The sequence below is a fragment of the Salvelinus sp. IW2-2015 genome, linkage group LG2, assembly GCF_002910315.2.
Source record: "Salvelinus sp. IW2-2015 linkage group LG2, ASM291031v2, whole genome shotgun sequence".
Taxonomy (NCBI): Eukaryota; Metazoa; Chordata; class Actinopteri; order Salmoniformes; family Salmonidae; genus Salvelinus; species Salvelinus sp. IW2-2015.
In genome coordinates this window covers 40,954,786-40,969,212 of record NC_036839.1, presented here as the reverse complement: position 1 = coordinate 40,969,212, position 14,427 = coordinate 40,954,786, and the positions used below count along the sequence as shown (strand labels likewise).

Genomic DNA, 14,427 nt, shown 5'->3' with positions numbered 1-14,427 from the left:
CAAATAAAGTTTGATTTGATGTAGCCTATTTCTCAGGAACAGAATAACATATTCTGAGTTGTCCTTATGTTAGGCCCTGATCGGACTATGCCATATAGCTGTGGGCTACGCTAGTAAATTTAGCAGACAATATTTGCTTAGAATTCTGTGGCATTATTTTATTTTACAGTATGACGAATACAACTGAACATAGCTGAGTAAAATAGAAAGGATATTTTCCCAAAATGTTTTCTGAGGGAATGCGCACATGCGGCTATTCTGTGTTGAGCGGTTAACAAAGAATCAGGTCCTCCTATATGCTTAATTTAGAGTTATTTATGCAACTGTAGTTGTGAAACAAATGTTAGGTTATACAGTGCATTCATAAAGTATTCAGACCCCTTGACTTTTTCCACATTTTGTAACGTTACAGCATTATTCTAAGAATGATTCAATTGTTTTTTTTCCTCATCAATCTACACACAATACCCCATAATGACATCACAATACCCCATAATGACATCACAATACCCCATAATGACAATGCAAAAAAAAAAATTGAAATGTATGCAAATGTAAAAAAATTGAAACAGAAAAATCACATTTACATAAGTATGCATAAGTATGCAGACCCTTTAGTCAGTGCTTTGTTAAAGCACCTTTGGCAGCGATTACAGCCTTGAGTCTTCTTGGGTATGACGCTACAAGCTTGGCACACCTGTATTTGGGGAATTTCTCCCATTATTCTCTGCAGATCCTCTCAAGCTCTGTCAGGGGAGCGTCACTGCACAGCTATTTTCAGGTCTCTCCAGAGATGTTCGATCGTGTTCAAGTCCGGGCTCTGGCTGGGCCATTCAAAGACATTCAGAATCTTGTCCTGAAGCCACTCCTGCATTGTCTTGGCTGTGTGCTTAGAGTTGTTGTCCTGTTGGAAGGTGAACCTTYCGCCCCATGTCTGAGGTCCTGAGTGCTCTGGAGCAGGTTTTCATCAAGGATCTATTTATACTTTGCTCCGTTCATCTTTCCCTTGATCCTAACTAGTCTCCCAGTCCCTGCCGCTGAAAAACATCCCCACAGCATGATGCTGCCACCACCATTCTTCACCGTTGGGATGGTACCAGGTTTCCTCCAGACGTGATGCTTGGCGTTCAGGCCAAAGAGTTCAATCTTGGTTTCATCAGACTAAAGAATCTTGTTTCTCATGGTCTTAGAGTCCTTTACGTGCCTTTTGGCAAACTCCAAGCAGGCTTTCATGTGCCTTTTACTGAGGAGTGGCTTCCGTCTGGCCACTCAACCGTAAAGGCCTGATTGGTGGAGTGCTGCAGAGATGGTTGTCCTTCTGGAAGGTTCTCCCATCTCCACAGATGAACTCTGTCAGAGTGAACATCTGGTTCTTGGTCTCCCCCGATTGCTCAGTTTGGCCGGGCGGCCAGCTCTAGGAGTCTTGGTGGTTCGAAACTTCTTCCATTTAAGAATGATGGAGGCCTCTGTGTTCTTGGGGACCTTCAATGCTGCAGACATTTTTTGGTAGGTACCCTTCCCCAGATCTGTGTCTCGACACAATCCTGTCTCCGAGCTCTACGGACAATTCCTTCGACCTCATAGCTTGGTTTTTGCTCAGACATGCATTGTCAACTGTGGAACCTTATAGACAGGTGTGTGCCTTTCAAAATCATGTCTTATCAATTGAATTTACCACAGGTGGACTCCTATCAAGTTGTAGAAACACCTCAAGGATGATCAATGGAAACAGGATGCACCTGAATGCAATTTTGAGTCTAATAGCAAAGGGTCTGAATACTTATGTAATACATTTGCAAACATTTCTAAAAACCTGTTTTTGCTTTATCATTATGCGGTATTGTGCGTAGATTGATGAGGATTTTTATTTTATTTCATCAATTTTAGAATAAGGCTGTAAAGTAACAAAATGTGGAAAAGGGGAAGGGGTCTGAATACTTTCCGAAAGCACTGTATATTATACTAACTACTGTATTCTATAAAATAAATTATACATGTTCTCTCTCTCGCTCTCTCGCTCCCCCCCCTCCCCCCCATCATCCAGCCCCACTGTGTCCTCCTGGCATCTAAAGAAAACAGTGCTCCAGTGAAGCTGGGAGGGTTTGGCGTGGCCATCCAACTGGGAGAGTCAGGACTGGTGGCTGGAGGTAAGCAACGCCATGCATGCTGGAAATGTCTGGCTGTCAGGCTCTGTCCAAGATCCACACTAGCATACCACATGGAATGAAGAAGAATGTACTGGCGCCATGTCTTCTAAATGGTATGCTAGTGTGGATATTGTAAAAGAGGCTATATCGTGTTTACAGATGTAGGATCTTACTTTGATTACCCTGATGGAAGATAACTTTTGTGCAATGCAGGAAATGTAAAACTTGTAGTGTATTTGAGGTTTAAAAAGGCTTACGTTTGTAATTTCCACCTTGAAATTTCAGACTAGATTTTCCCTTACAAGCAATGTACCAACCCCTACAAAAATGTCCATTAATTACAATCCACATAATAATTTACATTTCCTCTTGGTGCAGGACTATTTTCCTGCTGTTGCAAACTGGCTCAAGATCTCACACCTGTATGTTCCAATATCCACACTAGTATACAATTTAGAATGCATGGCCAGTTGTTATGCTAGTGTGTAACATAGCTTTTCACTTCTTACTCTGCTATCTCAAAAACAGGAATGCTACAACTTTTATCAACGTAATCTGTACTTGCTAACTTGTACTTTTCATATTTTTTCTGCTGTTTGTACAAACATTTCAGACATAGGTCAGAGAGAATCTGGGCCTTCATGGGTTCATTAATAATACAACCAAATAAATGGGAAATATTGGCACCATCTAATCGGACAAACTTTGRGGTGAACTATCTCTTCAATGTCTTTGCCACATGTACCAGCTGTAGGAATGAATTGTTAAGTTAACATCACCTTTAAATGAGTGTTTTAACAGCAGCCAAGATAAACATACACACTGTGCTCCACAGTGCTATCCATTCACACTGACCCAGGAAGAACTAGAAATGTATCTTCATCCCTGTAATGCATTACTCATATCAATGACATATATAAGCTTTCTTCAGACAATGGTTTGACTAGGTGACCCAACAATCCAACTTCCTCTTACTAACCACGACTCTGTTGTTCATCTGAAACAGTTCCCTATGTGTTTTAACTTGAATGTGAGAGTGTTGAGCCAGTAACTGAAAGGTCGCTGGTTTGAATACCCGATGTGTCCTTGAGCAAAGCACTTAACTCTAATTTGCTCCAGAGGCGCCATACCACTATGGCTGACCCTGTAAAACAATACATTTCAAAATAAAATAAAATAAAAATGTATTTGTCACATACACATGGTTAGCAGATGTTAATGCGAGTGTAGCGAAATGCTTGTGCTTCTAGTTCCGACCATGCAGTAATATCTAACAAGTAATCTAACCTAACAATTTCACAACAACTACCTTATACACACACAAGTGTAAAGGAATGAATAAGAATATGTACATAAAGATATATGAATGAGTGATGACCGAACGGCATAGGCAAGATGCAGTAGATGGTATAGAGTACAGTATATACATATGAGATGAGTAATGTAGGGTATGTAAACATTATACAAAGTGGCATTGTTAAAAGTGGCTAGTGATACATTTATTTCATAACTTTTTCCGTTATTAAAGTGGCTAGAGTTGAGTCAGTATGTTGGCAGCAGCCACTCAATGTTAGTGATGGCTGTTTAACAGTCTGATGGCCTTGAGATAGAAGCTGTTTTTCAGTCTCTTCCGGTCACCTTGCCCTGATTAAAGCAGTGGTTCGCGCTTTCAGTTTGCGCGAATGCTGCCATTCTGGTTTGGGAATGTTTTAATAGACGCTGTGGGTTACAACATCACCGATGCACTTGCTATTAAACTCGCTCACCGAATCAGCGTATTCATCAATGTTGTTGTTCGACGCTATGCATCCATACATACATACAGTACATAACAACATACATCCATACATACAGTACATAACAACATACATCCATACATACAGTACATAACAACATACATCCATACATACATACAGTACATAACAACATCCATTCCATACATAACATACAAGCATAATAACAACATACATCCATACATACATACAGTACATAACAACACATACATACATACAGTACATAACAAATACGTACATACAATACATCAACATACCATACATACACGACCAGTCAAAGATTTAGATTTAACACCTATTCATTCAAAGATTTTTCTTTTTTACTATTTTCTAAATTGTAGAATAATGTGAAGACATCAAATTATGAAATAACACATATGGAATCATGTAGTAACCAAATAAAGTATTTAACAAATCAAAATGTATATTTTAGTTCTTCAAATAGCCACCCTTTGCCTTGATGACAGCTTTGCACACACTCTTGGCATTCTCTCAACCAGCTTCACCTGTAATGCTTTTTACAACAGTCTTGAAGGAGTTCCCACATATGCTGAGAACTTGTTGGCTGCTTTTCCTTAACTGCGCTCCAACTCATCCCAAACATCTCAATTGGTTGAGGTCGGGTGATTGTGGAGGCCAGGTCATCTGATGCAGCACTCCATCACTCTCCTTCTTGGTCAAATAGCCCTTACACAGCTTGGAGGTGTGGTGAGTCATTGTCCTGTTGAAAAACTAATGATAGTCCCACTAAAGCGCAAACCAGATGGGATGGCATATCGCTACAGAATACTGTGGTAGCCATGCTGATTAAAGTGTGCCTTGAATTCTAAATAAATCACTGACAGTCTCACCAGCAAAGCATCCCACACCATCACACCTCCTCCTCCATGCTTCACGGTGAGAACCACACATGTGGAGATTCCGTTCACCTACTCTGCGTCTCACAAAAGACATGGCGGTTGGAACCAAAAAATCTCACATTTGGACTCATCAGTCCAAAGGACAGATTTCCACTGGTCTAATGTTCATTGCTCGTGTTTCTTGGTGCAAGCAAGTCTCTTCTTCTTATTGGTGTCCTTTAGTAGTGGTTTTCTTTGCAGCAATTCGACAATGAAGGCCTGATTCACATAGTCTCCTCTGAACAGTTTGATGTTGAGATGTGTCTTTTACTTGAACTCTGTGAAGCATCTTATTTGGGCTATGAACTAATGAACTTATCCTTCTGCAGCAGAGGTAAATCTGGGTCTTCCTTCCTGTGGCGTCCTCATGAGAAGCCAGTTTCAATCACAGCGCTTGATGGTTTTTAGTCGACTCGCCTTTTGACTGACCCTTCATGTCTTAAAGTATTAATGGACTCGTTGTTTCTCTTGTTTTATTCTGAGCTGTTCTTGCCATAATATGACTCTGGTCTTTTACCAAATCGGGCTATCTTCTTGTATTACCTACCGCTACCTTGTTCAAAGCAACAACTTATTGGCTCAAACGATTAAGAAGGAAAGAATTCCCCAGCAATTAACTTTTAACAAGGCACACCTGTTAATTGAAATGCATTCCAGTTGACTACCTCATGAAGCTGGTTGAGAGAATGCCAAGAGTGTGCAAAGCTGTCATCAAGGCAAAGGGTGGCTACTTTGAAGCATCTCAAAAGTAAAATATATTTGTATTTGTCTTCACTATTATTCGACAATGTAGAAAATATATTTAAAAAATATAAGAAGAATATAAGAAAAACCTGTGAATGAGTAGGTGTAACCAAATTTTTGACTGGTACAGTACATACATACATACATACATACATACTTACATACATACATGTATGTATCTCCTGAGTGGCGCAGCTGTCTAAGGCACTGCATCTCAGTACTAGAGGTGTCACTACAGACCCTGGTTCAATTCCGGTATGTATCCCAACCGGCCGTGATTGGGAGTCCCATAGGGCGGCGCACAATTGGCCCAGCATCGTCCGGGTTAGGGTTTGGCTGGGGTAGGCCATCGTTGTAAATAAGAATTTGTTCTTAACTGACTTGCCTAGTTAAATAAAGGTTAAATAAATAAAATAAAAATACATACAGACCAACAAACATCCATCCATGCATAGATACATATTGTATTTCTCTCTCTCCCCTCCCAGGTCGTGTAGGCACGCCCCATTTCATGGCCCCGGAGGTGGTGAAGAGGGAACCGTATGGTAAGCCTGTAGATGTGTGGGGCTGTGGAGTCATCCTGTTCATCCTGCTGTCTGGCTGCCTGCCGTTCTACGGTACCAAGGAACGCCTGTTCGAAGCCATCTGCAGGGGAAAATACAAGGTAGTAGTTGATTTACAAAACGCCAATAACTCAGTGTACCTACAGTATGGTATTAGTAGCCTTATCCTGAAAGCATCCGTGTGTGCTTCTTTCTCTCTCTTTGTCTGTCTGTGTGTGTGTGTGTGTGTGTGTCTCCAGCTGAACCCCAGGCATTGGGGACATATCTCAGAGAGTGCTAAGGACCTGGTGAGACGGATGCTCATGCTGGACCCTGCAGAGAGAATCACTGTCTACGAGGCACTCAACCACCCCTGGCTCAAGGTATACATACACATATATATATCTATATATATATACACACACACACAAAAACACACTTTCTTCAACCACCCCTGGCTCAAGGTATACATACACACACACATATATATATCTATATATATATACACACACACACACAAAAACACACTTTCTTCAACCACCCGGCCTGGATGCAATGTAGAATACACCACACACATAATGACTTTTGCGGCTAGTGAGATCGGCTAGTAGAGTGTGGTGTGTGTGTGTGTGTGTGTGTGTGGTGTGTTGTGTGTGTGTGTGGTGTGTGTGTGGTGGTGTGTGGTGGTGTGTGTGTGTGGTCGTGTGTGTGTTGTGGTGTGTTGTGTGTGTGTGTGTGTGTGTGTGTGGTGTGTGTGTGTGTGTGTGTGTGTGTGTGTGTTGATGCAGGAATGAAGAGACGCGGTGACTGCCTATAAGATCCTAACCTGCTAGAGACGGTGGGAACAGCTGCAGGAGCAGTTCAACGCCAGGAGAGAAAGCTCACAGGTCCGGCCAAAATTCTACCTTTGCCCTTTTCTAGTTGTAATGACAATAGGAGTGTTATTGTTTTGGAAACGGTTTGGTGCGCTAAAAATGGAGGAGGTTTATCCTAACTGTCTGTGTCGTGTCTCAGGAGCCGTACTGGCAGCAGTCTCCAGTCACAAGTTTAAACTCTTTTTATTTGGGAGATCCCACCAGAGTAGGAGAGCCTTTTGACTTCTCTGAAGACCCGCCATCCTCAGGTAGAGAGGAACACACAACACACTACCACCAGTATTTGGTAACAGGGCATAACACATAGCATTAAACAATACACACATCACAGACACATCAACACAGACACACACCATGGACAACAAGCTGTTTTACCAAACAGCGAGGGTGAAAATCCCGAGACACTAGCTATCATTCAGGAAGAGGCAGTCAGGGTGCCTCCCGAGTGGCGTCACGCAGTCTGAAGAGGGCGTGTTTTCTAAAGGTCGCAGGGTTCATATGCCCGGGCTGGTCCCCCACAACCGGCCCCGCCTGTCGTTAAGTTCTCCATAAAGTAACGGCGCACAATTGGCGCGCTAACGTTGTTCGTCGGGTTAGGGGAGGGTTTGGCCCAGCGTCGTCCGGGTTAGGGGAGGGTTTGGCCCAGCGTCGTCCAGGTTAGGGGAGGGTTTGGACCAACGTCGTCCGGGTTAGGGGAGGGTTTGGCCCAGCGTCGTCCGGGTTAGGGGAGGGTTTGGCCCAGCGTCGTCCGGGATAGGGGAGGGTTTGGCCGGTGGGGCTTTACTTGACTCATCCTGCTCTAGCAACTCCTTGTGGCGGGACGGGTGCATGCGGGCTGACCCCAGATGCCAGTTGAACGGTTTTTCCTCCGACACATTGTTGCGGCTGGCTTACAGGTTAATAAGCTGTAGGAGTTGCAATGATGAGCCAAGATCGAAAAAGGGGGGTAAAAAAACATTTAAATGAAAAAGGAAGAGGTAGTCCTGTGTCCTATGAGGTTTTGTCTTTTTCAAGGTGTTGTTTTCACAAACTATCTCTGTTATCATCTATACATAAGTCACTTTAATAACTCTATCCACATGTATATATTACCTCAATTACCTCGACTAACCGGTGCCCCCGTACATTGACTCTGTACCGGTACCCCCTGTATATAGCCTCGCTATTGTTATTTTACTGCTGCTCTTTAATTATTTGTTACTTTTATTTATTTATTTWTTTTTTCTTAAAACTGCATTGTTGGTTAAGTAAGCACCTGTTGTATTCGACGCATGTGACAAATAAGTTTGATTTGATTTTTGTCTAGTGACCTAACTCTTACACAGGTTTCTCAACCTTCAGTCCTGGAGAGCTACTGTACTGGGCCTGCAGGCTTTTGTTCCAGCCCATCAGTAATATACCTGATAAAAATAAAAATAAATCTATAAATCATTGTCTCTAGACTGAAGATCATGATTAGTTGATCATTTAAATAAGGTGTGTTACAGCAGGAGTGGAGTCTCTAACCTCTGACACAGTACTGCTGTTCYTTTTGTTGGACTAACAAGTCAATTCAGCATCTCAGAAATCTTTGGGTGGTCTGCACTGTTTAGTCAGAGAATGTTTTCAGGGAATGTTTCAGGGAATGTTTTCAGGGAATGTTTCAGGGAATGTTTTCAGGGAATGTTTTCAGGGAATGTTTTCAGGGAGAGACTGTATGATTGTGGAGAGGAGAGACTGTATGATTGTTAGAGGGGGAAGAGACTGTATGATTTGTTAGAGGAGGGAGAGACTGTATGATTGTTAGAGGAGGAGAGACTGGTATGATTGTTAGAGGCAGGAGAGACTGTATGATTGTTAGAGGAGGAGAGAACTGTATATTGTTTAGAGGGGAGAGACTGTATGATGGTGGAGGAGGAGAGACTGTATGATTGGTGGAGGAGAGAGGACTGTATGATTGTTAGAGGGGGAGAGACTGTATGATTGGTGGAGGAGGAGAGACTGTTATGATTGTTAGAGGAGGAGAGACTGTCATATGATTGGTGGAGGAGGAGAGACTGTATGATTGTTAGAGGGGAGAGACTGTATGATTGTAGAGGGGGAGACTGTATGATTGTTAGGAGGGAGGAGAGACTGTATGATTGTTAGAGGAGGAGAGACTGTATTGATTGGTTAGAGGAGGAGAGACTGTAATGAATTGTTAGAGGAGGGAGACGTATGATTGTTAGAGGAGGAGAGACTGTATGATTGTTAGAGGAGGAGAGACGGTATGATTGGTTAGAGGAGGAGAGACTGTATGATTGTTAGAGGAGGAGAGACTGTATTGATTGTAGGAGAAGATGTATGATTGGTGGAGGAGGAGAGACTGTTATTGTTAGAGGAGGAGACTGTATGATTGGTGGAGGAGGAGAGACTGTATGATTGGTGGAGGAGGAGAGACTGTATGATTGTTAGAGGGGAGAGACTGTATGATTGTTAGAAGGAGGAGAGACTGTATGATTGGTGGAGGAGGAGAGACGTGTATGATTGTTTAAGGGGAGAGACTGTATGATTGGTGGAGGAGGAGAGACTGTATGATTGTTAGAGGGGGAGAGACTGTATGATTGTTAGAGGAGGAAGAACTGTATGATTGTTAGAGGAGGAGAGACTGTTGATTGTTAGAGGAGGAGAGACTGTATGATTGTTAGAGGAGGAGAGACTGTTGATTGGTGGAGGAGAGGAGACTGTATGATTGTTAGAGGAAGAGACTGTATGATTGGTAGGAGGAGAGAACTGTATGATGTTAGGGGGAGAGACTGTATGATTGTTAGAGGAGGAGAGCTGTATGATTGTTAGAGGATGAGAGACTGTATGATTGTTAGAGGAGAGACTGTATGATTGGTGAGGGAGGAGAGACTGTAATGATTGTTAAGGAGGAGAGACTGTATGATTGTTGAGAGAGGAGAGATCTGTATGATTGTTAGAGGAGAGAGACTGGTATGATTGTTTAGAGGAGAGACTGTATGATTGGTGGAGGAGGAGAGACTGTATGATTGTTAGAGGGGGAGAGACTGTATGATTTGTTAGACGGGGGAAGAGACTGTATGATTGTTGAGGAGGAGAGACTGTATGATTGTTAGAGGAGAGACTGTATGATTGTTTAGAGGAGGAGAACTGTATCATTGTTAGAGGAGGAGAGACTGTATGATTGTTAGAGGAGAGACTGTATGATTGTTAGAGGAGAGACTGTATGATTGTTAGAGGAGGAGAGACTGTATGATTGTTAGAGGAGGAGGACTGTATGATTGTAGAGGGGGAGAGACTGTATGATTGTTAGAGGAAGGAGAGACTGTATGATTGTTAGAGGAGAGACTGTATGATTGTTAGAGGGGAGAGACGTATGATTGGTGGAGGAGGAGAGCTGTATGATTGTTAGAGGAGGAGAGACTGTATGATTGTTAGAGGGGAGAGACTGGTATGATTGTTAGAGGAGGAGAGACTGTATGATTGTTAGAGGAGGAGAGACTGTAATCATTGTTAGGGGGAGAGACTGTATGATTGGTAGGAGAGACTGGTATGATTGTTAGGGAGAAGACTGTATGATGTTAGGAGAGACTGTTGATTGGTGGAGGGGGAGAGACTGTATGATTGTTAGAGGAGGAGACTGTATGATTGTTAGAGGAGAGACTGTATGGATTGTAGAGGAGAGACTGTATGATTGTTGAGGGAGAGACTGGTTGATTGTTAGAGGAGAGACTGTATGATTGTGGAGGAGGAAGAGACTGTGTGATTGTTAGAGGAGGAGAGACTGTATGATTGTTAGAGGGAGGAGGAACTGTATGATTGTTAGAGGGGGAGAGACTGTATAATTGTTAGAGGAGGAGAGACTGTATGATTGTAGGAGAGACTGTAGATTGTTAGAGGAGGAGAGACTGTATGATTGTTTATGAGGAGACTGTATGATTGTTGAGGGGGAAAGACTGTATGATTGTTAGAGGAGGAGAGACTGTATGATTGTAGGAGAGACTGTATGATTGTTAGAGGGGGAGAGACTGTATGATTGTAGGAGAGACTGTATGATTGGTTAGAGGGGGAAAGACTGTTCATGATTGTTAAGAGAGGAGAGACTGTATGATTGGTGGAGGGGGAGAGACTGTATGATTGTTAGAGGGAGAGTGTATGATTGTTTAGAGAGAGACTGTATGATTGTTAGAGGAGGAGAGACTGTAATGATTGTTAGAGAGGAGAGACTGTATGATTGGTGGAGGAGGAGAGACTGTATGATTGTTCGAGGAGGAGAGACTGTAATGATTGGTGGAGGAAGGAGATACTGTATGATTGTAGGAGAGACTGTATGATTGGTGGAGGAGGAGAGCTGTAGATTGGTGGAGGAGGGAGATGTATCATTGTTAGAGGAGGAGAGACTGTATGATTGTAGGAGAGACTGTATGATTTGTAGGAGAGACTGTATGATTGGTGGAGGAGGAGAGACTCTGTATGATTGTAGGAGAGTGTATGATTGGTGGAGGAGGAGAGACTGTAATGATTGTTAGAGGAGAGACTGGTATGGATTGTAGGAGGAGTGTATGATTGTTAGAGGAGGAGAGACTGTATGAATTGTTTAGATAGAGAGACTGTATGCATTGTTAGAGGAGAGACTGTATGATTGTTAGAGGAGAGACTGTATGATTGTTTAGAGGGGGAGAGACTGTATGATTGTTAGAGGAGGAGAGACTGTATGATTGTTAGAGGAGGAGAGACTGTTAGTTGGTGGAGGAGGAGAGACTGTATGATTGTTAGAGGAGAGACTGTTATGATTGTAGGAGAGTGTATGATTTGGTGGAGGAGGAGAGACTGTAATGAATTGTTAGAGGAGAGACTGTAATGATGGTAGGAGAGTGTATGATTGGTGGAGGAGGAGAGACTGTATAATTGTTAGAGGGGGAGAGACTGTATGATTGTTAGAGGAGGAGAGACTGTATGATTGTTAGAGAGCGAGAGACTGTTATATTGTAGGAGAGACTGTTGATTGCTTAGAGAAGGCAGAGAATGTATGATTGTAGGAGAGACTGTTATGATTGGTTAGAGGAGAAGAGACTGTATAATTGTAGAGGGGAGAGGTACTGTATGATTGTTAGAGGAGGAGAGACTGTAGGTGAATTGTTAGAGGAGGAGAGACTGTATTTTGGTGGAGGGGGGAGAGACTGTATGATTGGTTAGAGGGGGAGAGATTGTATGATTGTTAGCAGGAGGAGAGGACTGTAATGTATTGTTAGAGGAGGAAGATGACTGTTACGATTTGTTAGAGAGGAGAGACTGTAATCATTGTTTAGAAGGAGGTAGACTGTATGATTGTAGGAGAGACTGTATGATTGTTTAGAGGAGAGACTGTGTATGCATTGTACGGATGAGACTGTATGATTGGTGGAGGGGGAGAGAACTGTATGATTGTAGAGGAGAGCACCTGTTATGATTTTTTAGGGAGGAGAGACTTGTATGATTGTTAGAGGAGAGACTGTATGAATTGTTAGAGGAGAGACTGTATGATTGTTTAGAGGGGAGAGACTGTATGATTGGTGGAGGAGCGAGAGACTGTAGTGATTGTTAGAGGAGGAGAGACTGTATGATTGTCTAGAGGGGAGAACTGTATGATTGTTAGAGGGGGAGACTGTATAATTGTAGGGAGGAGGCACTGTATGATGTAGGGAGTGACTGTATGATGTTAGAGGAGGAGAGACTCGTATGATTTAGGAGAGACTGTCATTGATTGTTAGAGGGGGAAAGACTGTATGATTGTTAGAGGAGGAGAGGCCTGTATGATTGTAGGAGGACTGTATGATTGTTAGAGGGGGAGAGACTGTATGATTGTGGGAGAGACTGTATGATTGTTAGAGGGGGAAAGACTGTATGATTGTTAGAGGAGGAGAGAACTGTATGATTGGTGGAGGGGGAGAGACTGTAATGATTGTTAGAGGAGAGACTGTATGATTGTTGAGGAGAGACTGTAGGATGTAGACTGGAGGCAGATGTAGATTGCTTTAGAGGAGGAGAGACTGTATGATTGTTGGGAGGAGAGACTGTAGATTGTTAGAGGAGGAGAGACTGTATGATTGGTGGAGGAAAGGAGATACTGTATGATTGTGGAGAGAGACTGTATGATTGGTGGAGGAGGAGAGACTGTATGATTGGTGGAGGAGGAGAGACTGTTATTCATTGTTAGTAGAGGAGAGACTGTTATGATTGTAGGAGGAGACTGTATGATTGTAGGAGAGACTGTCATGATTGGTGAGAGGAGAGACTGTATGATTGTTAGAGGAGAGACTGTATGATTGTAGGAGGAGGAGAGACTGTATGATTGTTAGAGGAGGATGTAGACATTGTAGATGTATGATTGTTAGAGGAGGAAGACTGTTTATGATTGTTAGAGGAAGAGACTGTATGATTGGTTAGAGAGGAGAGACTGTATGATTGGTTGAGGAGAGACTGTATGATTGTTAGAGGGGAGAACTGTTAGATTGTTAGAGGAGGAGAGACTGTATGATTGTTAGAGGAGGAGAGATGTATGATGGTGGAGGAGGAGAACTGTATGATTGTTAGAGGAGAGACTGTATGATTGTAGGAAGAGTGTATGATTGGTGGAGGAGGAGAGCTGTATGATTGTTAGAGGTAGAGACTGTATGATTTGTAGGAGAGTTTAGATTGGGGAGGAGGAGAACTGTATAATGTTAGAGGGGAGAGACTGTATGATTGTTAGAGAGGAGAGACTGTATGATTGTTAGAGGAGGAGAGACTGTATGATTGTAGAGAGACTGTATGATTGGTTAGAGAAGGAGAGAATGTAGATTGTAGGAGAAGACTGTCATGATTGTTAGAAGGAGAAGGACAGACTTTTAATTGTTTAGAGGGGGAGAGACTGTATGATTGTTGAGGAGGAGAGACTGTTATGATTGTTAGAGGCAGGAGAGACTTGTATAATTGGTGGAGGGGAGAGACTGTATGATTGTTACGTAGGGGGAGAGATTGTCTATGATTGTTAGAGGGAGGAGAGAACGTATGAGTTGTTAAGAGGAGAGACGTACGATTGTTAGCATGGAGAGACCTGTATTGATTCAGGAGGCTGAAGAAATTCAGCTTGTCACCAAAAGCCTCACAAACTTTTACAGTATGTGCACAATCGAAGCATTCTGTCGGCGCTGTATCAACGCGCTGGTACTGGCAACTGCTCCGCCCAGCAACACAAGTTCTCCAGAAGGTAGTTCATAGGAAGCCATAAAGGATGATCAGGAAACAACCACCCCGAGGGCCATGCCCTGTTCACCCTCTATCATCCAGAAGGCGCAGGTCAGTAAAGGTGCATTCAAAGCAAGGGACCTGAGCAGAGTGTAAAAACACAGCTTCTATCTCAAGGCATCAGACTGCTTAAAATCAGCCACCACTATACATTGAGTTGGCTGCTGCCAACATACTGA

At 42.8% G+C, this 14,427-nt stretch overlaps 1 pseudogene; it reads left to right on the top strand.

Annotated features, from left to right (window-relative positions):
- Positions 1-14,427, top strand: part of LOC111971934 (peripheral plasma membrane protein CASK-like) — a 274,635-nt pseudogene that overhangs the window by 203,723 nt on the left and 56,485 nt on the right.